Source organism: Oryzias latipes, chromosome 22 (genome assembly GCF_053564925.1).
Source record: "Oryzias latipes strain Hd-rR chromosome 22, Olatipes_Hd-rR_3.1".
Lineage (NCBI taxonomy): Eukaryota > Metazoa > Chordata > Actinopteri > Beloniformes > Adrianichthyidae > Oryzias > Oryzias latipes.
The window spans coordinates 31,303,087-31,316,465 of record NC_136258.1 but is presented as its reverse complement, the minus strand read 5'-3'; positions in this window follow the sequence as shown (position 1 = coordinate 31,316,465).

Genomic DNA, 13,379 nt, shown 5'->3' with positions numbered 1-13,379 from the left:
ACGTCAAAATTGTAGTCGCAAAAATGACGACAAAAACCCAAAAAAGCCCCAAAAAGCCCTCAAAAGACGGGTTTAAAGCCAAAAAGACATGCCCAGCCTATAGTAAAAGACAGGCCGCATTGAAATACATAGGCCACCTGACTGCAAAAACTTCTATATTGTTTCTGCTTTGTTTCATTATTATGGCCCGCAGCACTCACAGAGTGCAAGGACCATATTGTAACTGCTACGAGGGTCGACCCCCAAAAAGGTCCAAAACGTCAAAAAAACGCGTTAAAACGCCAAAAAATCGGGTCAAAAGTCGCCCAAAGCACACAACGACTCGACAATTGTGTAACGCAACAAAAATAGACACAATCACGCACAACACCAACGCAAAAACGACAAAATTGTAGTCGCAAAAATGACGACAAAAACACGAAAAAGCCAAAAAAAGCCCCAAAAAGCCCTCAAAAGAAGGGTTTAAAGCCAAAAAGACATGCCCAGCCTATAGTAAAAGACAGGCCGCATTGAAATACATAGGCCACCTGACTGCAAAAACTTCTATATTGTTTTTCGAATGTTTATTATTATTATTCTTGTTTCTAACGGATCCGTTGAGCTCAAATTTGACCCCCGCCACATACCCGAAAACTCACCAAAATTGGCACACACCTGGGATAAATTGAAAATGAATTTTCGGCAAAGAGAACGTCACCCCCCCGAAGTCGATGACATCACAGCGAGCGTTCCCGTAAAAAAAATGAATGGGCCGAAAATCGCTTATGGGGCCAAAAAATTTTTTTTTGAAATACAGTTACGAAACCAAAACACTTGTGTTGGAGATATCCCAAAGAAGTTCTGAAATTATTATGGGATGGCCACACGACTTACGGCTTGGCGGCCATTTTGTGGCAAACTCAGAGAAATGGCGATATTCGTGTTTTTTCACAATATGGGAAAACGACACTTTTGTTCAAGCGATTTTCACAAAATTGCACACACATGCCACAAACACGATTCTACAACTACCAAAGAAGTTTTGTTGACCTTTGACCTTGGCAAGGGGCGGCCATCTTGGATTTTCAAAAAAAAGCACCTTTAGTAACGGATACAAACGAAAACTCGTCCTAGGGATTTTTATCGATCTTTTTGAAATTTCTCGGGCATCAATGGCAAGCTACTGTGGACAAAATGTTGGAATTAGAAGTTGTAGAATTTGAAATGCGTGCGCGTGGCGAATTCGCAACCGTCGTTTTTTTAGCTAGCTCGCACATATTTTATCGGAATAGCCTGAAACTGAAATATGCGATACCCTGGCCCACACTGAACAAAACGATGTCACATACGACAAAATCGGTAAAGAAATGTGGCCGTGGTAAACAAAAAACGGTCGCAAAAAAAAGTGCTGACTCGGCAAAAAAAAATTTTTTTGGATTTTATTTTTAAGAATCGGCTAACGAAACCTAGATAACTTTGTCGGGTATATCCAAACAAAGTTTTGAAATCATTACGTGATGGCGACACGACCTACGGTTTGGCGGCCATTTTGTGCCAAAATCTGCCATTTTGAGTTTTTCGCGTTTTTACACAATATGGAAAAATGAACTTTTTTTCGAGCGATTTTTATGAAATTTGACGCGCATGTCCCTAGCGTAAGTGTACAATCACCTCTAGAGTTTCATCAACCTTTGACCTCGGGAAAAGGCGGCCATCTTGAATTTTCTATAAAAAACACCTTTACCACCAGATTCAAACGTAAACTTGTCGTTGGAATTTTCATCGATCATCTCGAAACTTTTTGGGCATCAATGGCAAGCTACTGTGGAAAAAATGTTGGAATTAGAAGTTGTAGATTTTAAACGGCGTGCGCGTGGCAAGCTAGCAAAGTGGCGCACTGTTATAACTCCCATGCATTTCAATACAATATAGTGAAAATTGAATGCATGCATTCATGCCTGAAACAGAATACATTGAAAAACACTGGATATGGACATATAAGGAATGTGGGCGTGGTTAGCATAAAACCACTGTTGCTAAGGACAAAAATTTTTTTACTTTTACCGATTTGTCCGAAACTGATGTCAATCTGTTCGTCCTCCCGAGGGGACCAAAACATAAAATGGTTGCTATGGAGATAAAATCAACAGAAAAGCCGCCATTTTGGAAAAAGTGGGTTTTTTTTATCAACTTATGACATATAGCTCTCACCAATGGAGGCATGTGTTTTTCTGAGTCAGTTGATGATGCTGATTGCTATGCTAGCACTTTTAGCCACATTAGCAAAGTTAGCATAATTAGCATTATTAGCATTTTAAACAATTTTGACTAGCCTTTATCAACGTGGGCGGTGAGGACGGTGGTGCGTAGAGTTGGGCGTGGAAGGCGGGTTGCGTCTGCGGGCCATACAACGCCGCTTGCGGCTTTAATTACGTTTCTTCTTTCTTACGGATCCGTTGATCGCAAATTTGACCCCCGCCACATACCCGAAAACTCACCAAAATTGCCACACAGCTGGGATAAATTGAAAATGAATTTTCGGCAAAGAGAACGTCACCCACCCCATGACGATGACATCACGGCGAGCGTTCCCGTAAAAAAAATGAATGGGCCGAAAATCGCTTATGGGGCCAAAAAAAAAAATTTCAAATTAGAGCAACGAAACTAAAACACGCGTGTTGGAGATATCCCAAAGAACTTATGAAATCATTATGGGATGGCCACACGACCTACGGCTTGGCGGCCATTTTGTGGCGAACTCAGAGAAATGGCGATTTTCGTGTTTTTTGACAATATGGGAAAACGACACTTTTGTTTATGCGATTGTCACGAAATTGCACACACATGCCAAGACCCTGATTCTACAATAACCAAAGAAGTTTCGTTGACCTTTGACCTTGGGAAGGGGCGGCCATCTTGAATTTTCATAAAAAAGCACCTTTAGTAACGTATACAAACGAAAACTCGTCCTAGGGATTTTTATCGATCTTTTTGAAACTTCTCAGGCATCAATGGCAAGCTACTGTGGACAAAATGTTGGAATTAGAAGTTGTAGAATTTGAAACGCGTGCGCGTGGCGAATTCGCAACCGTCGCCATTTTAGCTAGCTCGCATATATTTTATCGGAATAGCCTGAAACTGAAATATGCGATACCCTGGCCCACACAGAACAAAACGATGTCACATACGACAAAATCGATAAAGGAATGTGGCCGTGGTAAACAAAAAACCGTCGCAAAAAAAAGTGCTGACTCGGCAAAAAAAAATTTTTTCGGATTTTATTTTTAAGAATCGGCTAACGAAACCCAGATAACTTTGTCGGGTATAACCAAAGAAAGTTTTGAAATCATTACGTGATGGCCACACGACCTACGGTTTGGCGGCCATTTTGTGCCAAAATCTGCCATTTTGAGTTATTCGCATTTTTACACGATATGGAAAAATGAACTTTTTTTCGAGCGACTTTCACGAAATTTGACTCGCATGTCCCTAGCGTAAGTCTACAATCACCTTTGGAGTTTCGTCGACCTTTGACCTCGGGAAAAGGCGGCCATCTTGAATTTTCTATAAAAAACACCTTAACCACCAGATTCAAACGTAAACTTGTCGTTGGAATTTTCTTCGGTCGTCTCAAAACTTTTTGGGCATCAATGGCAAGCTACTGTGTAAAAAATGTTGGAATTAGAAGTTGTAGATTTTGAACGGCGTGCGCGTGGCAAGCTAGCAAAGTGGCGCACTGTTATAACTCCCATGCATTTCAATACAATACAGTGAAAATTGAATGCATGCATTCATGCCTGAAACTGAATACATTGAAAAACACTGGATATGGACATATAAGGAATGTGGGCGTGGTTAGCATAAAACCACTGTTGCTAAGGACGACAAAAAGTTTACTTTTACCGATTTGTCCGAAACTGACGTCAATCTGTTCGTCCTCCCGAGGGGACCAAAACATAAAATGGTTGCTATGGAGATAAAATCAACAGAAAAGCCGCCATTTTGGAAAAAGAGAGCTTTTTAGCAACTTATGACATATAACTCTCACCAATGGAGGAATGTGTTTTTCTGAGTCAGTTGATGATGCTGATCGCTATGCTAGCAATTTTAGCCACATTAGCATAGCTAGCATAGTTAGCATAATTAGCATTTTAGGAAATGTGTTTTTTTGAGTCAGTTGATGATGCTGATCGCTATGCTAGCACTTTTAGCTATTTTAGCATAGCTAGCATAGTTAGCATAATTAGCACTTTAGGTAATGTGTTTTTCTGAGTCAGTTGAAGATGCTGATTGCTATGCTAGCACTTTTAGCCACATTAGCATAGTTAGCATAGTTAGCATAATTAGCATTTTAGGTAATGTGTGTTTCTGAGTCAGTTGATTATGCTGATCACTATGCTAGCACTTTTAGCCACATTAGCATAGCTAGCATAGTTAGCATAATTAGCATTTTAGGAAATGTGTTTTTTTGAGTCAGTTGATGATGCTAATCGCAATGCTAGCTCATTTAGGCACATTAGCATAGCTGGCATAGTAAGCATAATTACCATTTTAGGAAATGTGTTTTTCTGAGAGAGTTGATTATGCAGATCGCTATGCTAGGACTTTTAGTCACATTAGCATAGTTAGCATAGTTAGCATTATTAGCAAATCCAGCCTTGATTAGCTTTTAATTTGTGGGCGGTGAGGGCGGAGAGGGCCGCGGTAGTGCGTAGAGTTGGGCGTGGAAGGCGGGTTGCGTCTGCGGGCCATACAACGCCGCTTGCGGCTTTAATTATTATTCTTCTTGTCCTATAACGGCGTCTTTGAGCTTAATTTTGACCCCCGCCACATACCCGAAAACTCACCAAAATTGGCACACACCTGGGATAAATTGAAAATGAATTTTTGGCAAAGAGAACGCCACCCCCCCGAAGTCGATGACATCACGGCGAGCGATCCCGTAAAAAAAATGAATGGGCCGAAAATCGCTTATGGGGCCAAAAAAAAATATTTTGAAATACAGTTACGAAACCAAAACACGCGTGTTGGAGATATCCCAAAGAAGTTATGAAATCATTATGGGATGGCCACACGACCTACGGCTTGGCGGCCATTTTGTGGCGAACTCAGAGAAATGGCGATTTTCGTGTTTTTTGACAATATGGGAAAACTACACTTTTGTTCAAGCGATTTTCACGAAATTTCATACACATGCCACAAACACGATTCTACAACTACCAAAGAAGTTTTGTTGACCTTTGACCTTGGGAAGGGGCGGCCATCTTGAATTTTCATAAAAAAGCACCTTTATTGACGGATACAAACGAAAACTCGTCCTAGGGATTTTTATCGATCTTTTTGAAACTTCTCGGGCATCAATGGCAAGCTACTGTGGACAAAATGTTGGAATTAGAAGTTGTAGAATTTGAAACGCGTGCGCGTGGCGAATTCGCAACCGTCGCCATTTTAGCTAGCTCGCACATATTTTATCGGAATAGCCTGAAACTGAAATATGCGATACCCTGGCCCACACTGAACAAAACGATGTCACATACAACAAAATCGATAAAGGAATGTGGCCGTGGTAAACAAAAAACCGTCGCAAAAAAAAGTGCTGACTCGGCAAAAAAAAATTTTTTCGGATTTTATTTTTAAGAATCGGCTAACAAAACCCAGATAACTTTGTCGGGTATATCCAAAGAAAGTTTTGAAATCATTACGTGATGGCCACACGACCTACGGTTTGGCGGCCATTTTGTGCCAAAATCTGCCAATTTGAGTTTTTCGCGTTTTTACACGATATGGAAAAATGAACTTTTTTTCGAGCGATTTTCACGAAATTTGACTCGCATGTCCCTAGCGTAAGTCTACAATCACCTTTGGAGTTTCGTCGACCTTTGACCTCGGGAAAAGGCGGCCATCTTGAATTTTCTATAAAAAACACCTTAACCACCAGATTCAAACGTAAACTTGTCGTTGGAATTTTCTTCGATCGTCTCAAAACTTTTTGGGCATCAATGGCAAGCTACTGTGTAAAAAATGTTGGAATTAGAAGTTGTAGATTTTGAACGGCGTGCGCGTGGCAAGCTAGCAAAGTGGCGCACTGTTATAACTCCCATGCATTTCAATACAATACAGTGAAAATTGAATGCATGCATTCATGCCTGAAACAGAATACATTGAAAAACACTGGATATGGACATATAAGGAATGTGGGCGTGGTTAGCATAAAACCACTGTTGCTAAGGACGACAAAAAGTTTACTTTTACCGATTTGTCCGAAACTGACGTCAATCTGTTCGTCCTCCCGAGGGGACCAAAACATAAAATGGTTGCTATGGAGATAAAATCAACAGAAAAGCCGCCATTTTGGAAAAAGTGGGCTTTTTAGCAACTTATGACATGTAACTCTCACCAATGGAGGAATGTGTTTTTCTGAGTCAGTTGATGATGCTGATCGCTATGCTAGCAATTTTAGCCACATTAGCATAGCTAGCATAGTTAGCATAATTAGCATTTTAGGAAATGTGTGTTTCTGAGTCAGTTGATTATGCTGATCACTATGCTAGCACTTTTAGCCACATTAGCATAGCTAGCATAGTTAGCATAATTAGCATTTTAGGAAATGTGTTTTTTTGAGTCAGTTGATGATGCTAATCGCAATGCTAGCTCATTTAGGCACATTAGCATAGCTGGCATAGTAAGCATAATTACCATTTTAGGAAATGTGTTTTTCTGAGAGAGTTGATTATGCAGATCGCTATGCTAGGACTTTTAGTCACATTAGCATAGTTAGCATAGTTAGCATTATTAGCAAATCCAGCCTTGATTAGCTTTTAATTTGTGGGCGGTGAGGGCGGAGAGGGCCGCGGTAGTGCGTAGAGTTGGGCGTGGAAGGCGGGTTGCGTCTGCGGGCCATACAACGCCGCTTGCGGCTTTAATTATTATTCTTCTTGTCCTATAACGGCGTCTTTGAGCTTAATTTTGACCCCCGCCACATACCCGAAAACTCACCAAAATTGGCACACACCTGGGATAAATTGAAAATGAATTTTTGGCAAAGAGAACGCCACCCCCCCGAAGTCGATGACATCACGGCGAGCGATCCCGTAAAAAAAATGAATGGGCCGAAAATCGCTTATGGGGCCAAAAAAAAATATTTTGAAATACAGTTACGAAACCAAAACACGCGTGTTGGAGATATCCCAAAGAAGTTATGAAATCATTATGGGATGGCCACACGACCTACGGCTTGGCGGCCATTTTGTGGCGAACTCAGAGAAATGGCGATTTTCGTGTTTTTTGACAATATGGGAAAACTACACTTTTGTTCAAGCGATTTTCACGAAATTTCATACACATGCCACAAACACGATTCTACAACTACCAAAGAAGTTTTGTTGACCTTTGACCTTGGGAAGGGGCGGCCATCTTGAATTTTCATAAAAAAGCACCTTTATTGACGGATACAAACGAAAACTCGTCCTAGGGATTTTTATCGATCTTTTTGAAACTTCTCGGGCATCAATGGCAAGCTACTGTGGACAAAATGTTGGAATTAGAAGTTGTAGAATTTGAAACGCGTGCGCGTGGCGAATTCGCAACCGTCGCCATTTTAGCTAGCTCGCACATATTTTATCGGAATAGCCTGAAACTGAAATATGCGATACCCTGGCCCACACTGAACAAAACGATGTCACATACAACAAAATCGATAAAGGAATGTGGCCGTGGTAAACAAAAAACCGTCGCAAAAAAAAGTGCTGACTCGGCAAAAAAAAATTTTTTCGGATTTTATTTTTAAGAATCGGCTAACAAAACCCAGATAACTTTGTCGGGTATATCCAAAGAAAGTTTTGAAATCATTACGTGATGGCCACACGACCTACGGTTTGGCGGCCATTTTGTGCCAAAATCTGCCAATTTGAGTTTTTCGCGTTTTTACACGATATGGAAAAATGAACTTTTTTTCGAGCGATTTTCACGAAATTTGACTCGCATGTCCCTAGCGTAAGTCTACAATCACCTTTGGAGTTTCGTCGACCTTTGACCTCGGGAAAAGGCGGCCATCTTGAATTTTCTATAAAAAACACCTTAACCACCAGATTCAAACGTAAACTTGTCGTTGGAATTTTCTTCGATCGTCTCAAAACTTTTTGGGCATCAATGGCAAGCTACTGTGTAAAAAATGTTGGAATTAGAAGTTGTAGATTTTGAACGGCGTGCGCGTGGCAAGCTAGCAAAGTGGCGCACTGTTATAACTCCCATGCATTTCAATACAATACAGTGAAAATTGAATGCATGCATTCATGCCTGAAACAGAATACATTGAAAAACACTGGATATGGACATATAAGGAATGTGGGCGTGGTTAGCATAAAACCACTGTTGCTAAGGACGACAAAAAGTTTACTTTTACCGATTTGTCCGAAACTGACGTCAATCTGTTCGTCCTCCCGAGGGGACCAAAACATAAAATGGTTGCTATGGAGATAAAATCAACAGAAAAGCCGCCATTTTGGAAAAAGTGGGCTTTTTAGCAACTTATGACATGTAACTCTCACCAATGGAGGAATGTGTTTTTCTGAGTCAGTTGATGATGCTGATCGCTATGCTAGCAATTTTAGCCACATTAGCATAGCTAGCATAGTTAGCATAATTAGCATTTTAGGAAATGTGTTTTTTTGAGTCAGTTGATGATGCTGATCGCTATGCTAGCACTTTTAGCTATGTTAGCATAGCTAGCATAGTTAGCATAATTAGCATTTTAGGTAATGTGTTTTTCTGAGTCAGTTGAAGATGCTGATTGCTATGCTAGCACTTTTAGCCACATTTGCATAGTTAGCATAGTTAGCATAATTAGCATTTTAGGTAATGTGTTTTTCTGAGTCAGTTGATGATGCTGATCGCTATGCTAGCACTTTTAGCCACATTAGCATAGCTAGCATAAGTAGCATAATTAGCATTTTAGGTAATGTGTTTTTCTGAGAGAGTTGATGATGCTAATCGCAATGCTAGCTCATTTAGGCACATTAGCATAGCTAGCAAGGTTAGCATAATTAGCATTTTAGGAAATGTGTTTTTCTGAGAGAGTTGATTATGCTGATCGCTATGCTAGGACTTTTAGTCACATTGGCATAGTTAGCATAGTTAGCATTATGAGCAAATCCAGCCTTGATTAGCTTTTAATTTGTGGGCGGTGAGGGCGGAGAGGGCCGCGGTAGTGCGTAGAGTTGGGCGTGGAAGGCGGGTTGCGTCTGCGGGCCATACAACGCCGCTTGCGGCTTTAATTATTATTCTTCTTGTCCTATAACGGCGTCTTTGAGCTTAATTTTGACCCCCGCCACATACCCGAAAACTCACCAAAATTGGCACACACCTGGGATAAATTGAAAATGAATTTTTGGCAAAGAGAACGCCACCCCCCCGAAGTCGATGACATCACGGCGAGCGATCCCGTAAAAAAAATGAATGGGCCGAAAATCGCTTATGGGGCCAAAAAAAAATATTTTGAAATACAGTTACGAAACCAAAACACGCGTGTTGGAGATATCCCAAAGAAGTTATGAAATCATTATGGGATGCCCACACGACCTACGGCTTGGCGGCCATTTTGTGGCGAACTCAGAGAAATGGCGATTTTCGTGTTTTTTGACAATATGGGAAAACTACACTTTTGTTAAAGCGATTTTCACGAAATTTCATACACATGCCAAAAACACGATTCTACAACTACCAAAGAAGTTTTGTTGACCTTTGACCTTGGGAAGGGGCGGCCATCTTGAATTTTCATAAAAAAGCACCTTTAGTAACGTATACAAACGAAAACTCGTCCTAGGGATTTTTATCGATCTTTTTGAAACTTCTCAGGCATCAATGGCAAGCTACTGTGGACAAAATGTTGGAATTAGAAGTTGTAGAATTTGAAACGCGTGCGCGTGGCGAATTCGCAACCGTCGCCATTTTAGCTAGCTCGCACATATTTTATCGGAATAGCCTGAAACTGAAATATGCGATACCCTGGCCCACACTGAACAAAACGATGTCACATACGACAAAATCGATAAAGGAATGTGGCCGTGGTAAGCAAAAAACCGTCGCAAAAAAAAGTGCTGACTCGGCAAAAAAAAAAAATTTCGGATTTTATTTTTAAGAATCGGCTAACAAAACCCAGATAACTTTGTCGGGTATATCCAAAGAAAGTTTTGAAATCATTACGTGATGGCCACACGACCTACGGTTTGGCGGCCATTTTGTGCCAAAATCTGCCATTTTGAGTTTTTCGCGTTTTTACACGATATGGAAAAATGAACTTTTTTTTGAGCGATTTTCACGAAATTTGACTCGCATGTCCCTAGCGTAAGTCTACAATCACCTTTGGAGTTTCGTCGACCTTTGACCTCGGGAAAAGGCGGCCATCTTGAATTTTCTATAAAAAACACCTTAACCACCAGATTCAAACGTAAACTTGTCGTTGGAATTTTCTTCGATCGTCTCAAAACTTTTTGGGCATCAATGGCAAGCTACTGTGTAAAAAATGTTGGAATTAGAAGTTGTAGATTTTGAACGGCGTGCGCGTGGCAAGCTAGCAAAGTGGCGCACTGTTATAACTCCCATGCATTTCAATACAATACAGTGAAAATTGAATGCATGCATTCATGCCTGAAACTGAATACATTGAAAAACACTGGATATGGACATATAAGGAATGTGGGCGTGGTTAGCATAAAACCACTGTTGCTAAGGACGACAAAAAGTTTACTTTTACCGATTTGTCCGAAACTGACGTCAATCTGTTCGTCCTCCCGAGGGGACCAAAACATAAAATGGTTGCTATGGAGATAAAATCAACAGAAAAGCCGCCATTTTGGAAAAAGTAGGTTTTTTATCAACTTATGACATATAACTCTCACCAATGGAGGAATGTGTTTTTCTGAGTCAGTTGATGATGCTGATCGCTATGCTAGCAATTTTAGCCACATTAGCATAGCTAGCATAGTTAGCATAATTAGCATTTTAGGAAATGTGTTTTTTTGAGTCAGTTGATGATGCTGATCGCTATGCTAGCACTTTTAGCTATGTTAGCATAGCTAGCATAGTTAGCATAATTAGCATTTTAGGTAATGTGTTTTTCTGAGTCAGTTGAAGATGCTGATTGCTATGCTAGCACTTTTAGCCACATTAGCATAGTTAGCATAGTTAGAATAATTAGCATTTTAGGTAATGTGTTTTTCTGAGTCAGTTGATGATGCTGATCGCTATGCTAGCACTTTTAGCCACATTAGCATAGCTAGCATAGTTAGCATAATTAGCATTTTAGGAAATGTGTTTTTTTGAGTCAGTTTATGATGCTAATCGCAATGCTAGCTCATTTAGGCACATTAGCATAGCTAGCATGGTTAGCATAATTAGCATTTTAGGAAATGTGTTTTTCTGAGAGAGTTGATTATGCTGATCGCTATGCTAGGACTTTTAGTCACATTAGCATAGTTAGCATAGTTAGCATTATGAGCAAATCCAGCCTTGATTAGCTTTTAATTTGTGGGCGGTGAGGGCGGAGAGGGCCGCGGTAGTGCGTAGAGTTGGGCGTGGAAGGCGGGTTGCGTCTGCGGGCCATACAACGCCGCTTGCGGCTTTATTTTTTTTTTTTTTTTTACGTTTCTTCTTTCTTACGGATCCGTTGAGCTCAAATTTGACCCCCGCCACATACCCGAAAACTCACCAAAATTGGCACACATCTGGGATAAATTGAAAATGAATTTTCGGCAAAGAGAACGTCACCCCCCCCACGACGATGACATCACGGCGAGCGTTCCCGTAAAAAAAATGAATGGGCCGAAAATCGCTTATGGGGCCAAAAAAATTTTTTTTTAAATACAGTTACGAAACCAAAACACCTGTGTTGGAGATATCCCAAAGAGGTTATGAAATCATTATGGGATGGCCACACGACCTACGGCTTGGCGGCCATTTTGTGGCGAACTCAGAGAAATGGCGATTTTCGTGTTTTTTGACAATATGGGAAAACTACACTTTTGTTCAAGCGATTTTCACGAAATTGCATACACATGCCACAAACACGATTCTACAACTACCAAAGAAGTTTTGTTGACCTTTGACCTTGGGAAGGGGCGGCCATCTTGAATTTTCATAAAAAAGCACCTTTAGTAACGTATACAAACGAAAACTCGTCCTAGGGATTTTTATCGATCTTTTTGAAACTTCTCAGGCATCAATGGCAAGCTACTGTGGACAAAATGTTGGAATTAGAAGTTGTAGAATTTGAAACGCGTGCGCGTGGCGAATTCGCAACCATCCCCATTTTAGCTAGCTCGCACATATTTTATCGGAATAGCCTGAAACTGAAATATGCGATACCCTGGCCCACACTGAACAAAACGATGTCACATACGACAAAATCGATAAAGGAATGTGGCCGTGGTAAACAAAAAACCGTCGCAAAAAAAAGTGCTGACTCGGCAAAAAAAAATTTTTTCGGATTTTATTTTTAAGAATCGGCTAACAAAACCCAGATAACTTTGTCGGGTATATCCAAAGAAAGTTTTGAAATCATTACGTGATGGCCACACGACCTACGGTTTGGCGGCCATTTTGTGCCAAAATCGGCCATTTTGAGTTTTTCGCGTTTTTACACAATATGGAAAAAGGAACTTTTTTTTTGAGCGATTTTCACGAAATTTGACTCGCATGTCTGTAGCATAAGTCTACAATTACCTCTGGAGTTTCGTCGACCTTTGACCTCGGGAAAAGGCGGCCATCTTGAATTTTCTATAAAAAACACCTTTGCCACTGGATTCAAACGTAAACTTGTCGTTGGAATTTTTATCGATCGTCTCAACACTTTTTGGGCATCAATGGCAAGCTACTGTGGAAAAAATGTTGGAATTAGAAGTTGTAGATTTTGAACGGCGTGCGCGTGGCAAGCTAGCAAAGTGGCGCAGTGTTATAACTCCCATGCATTTGAATACAATACAGTGAAAATTGAATGCATGCATTCATGGCTGAAACTGAATACATTGAAAAACACTGGTTCTGGACATATAAGGAATGTGGGCGTGGTTAGCATAAATCACTGTTGCTAAGGACGACAAAAAGTTTACTTTTACCGATTTGTCTGAAACTGACGTCAATCTGTTCGTCTTCTCAAGGGGAACAAAACATAAAATGGTTGCTATGGAGATAAAATAAACAAAAAAGCCGCCATTTTGGAAAAAGTGGGTTTTTTTATCAACTTATGGCATATAGCTCTCACCAATGGAGGAATGTGTTTTTCTGAGTCAGTTGATGATGCCGATCGCTATGCTAGTACTTTTAGCCACTTTAGCATAGCTAGCATAGTTAGCATAATTAGCATTTTAGGCAATGTGTTTTTTGAGTCAGTTGATGATGCTGATCGC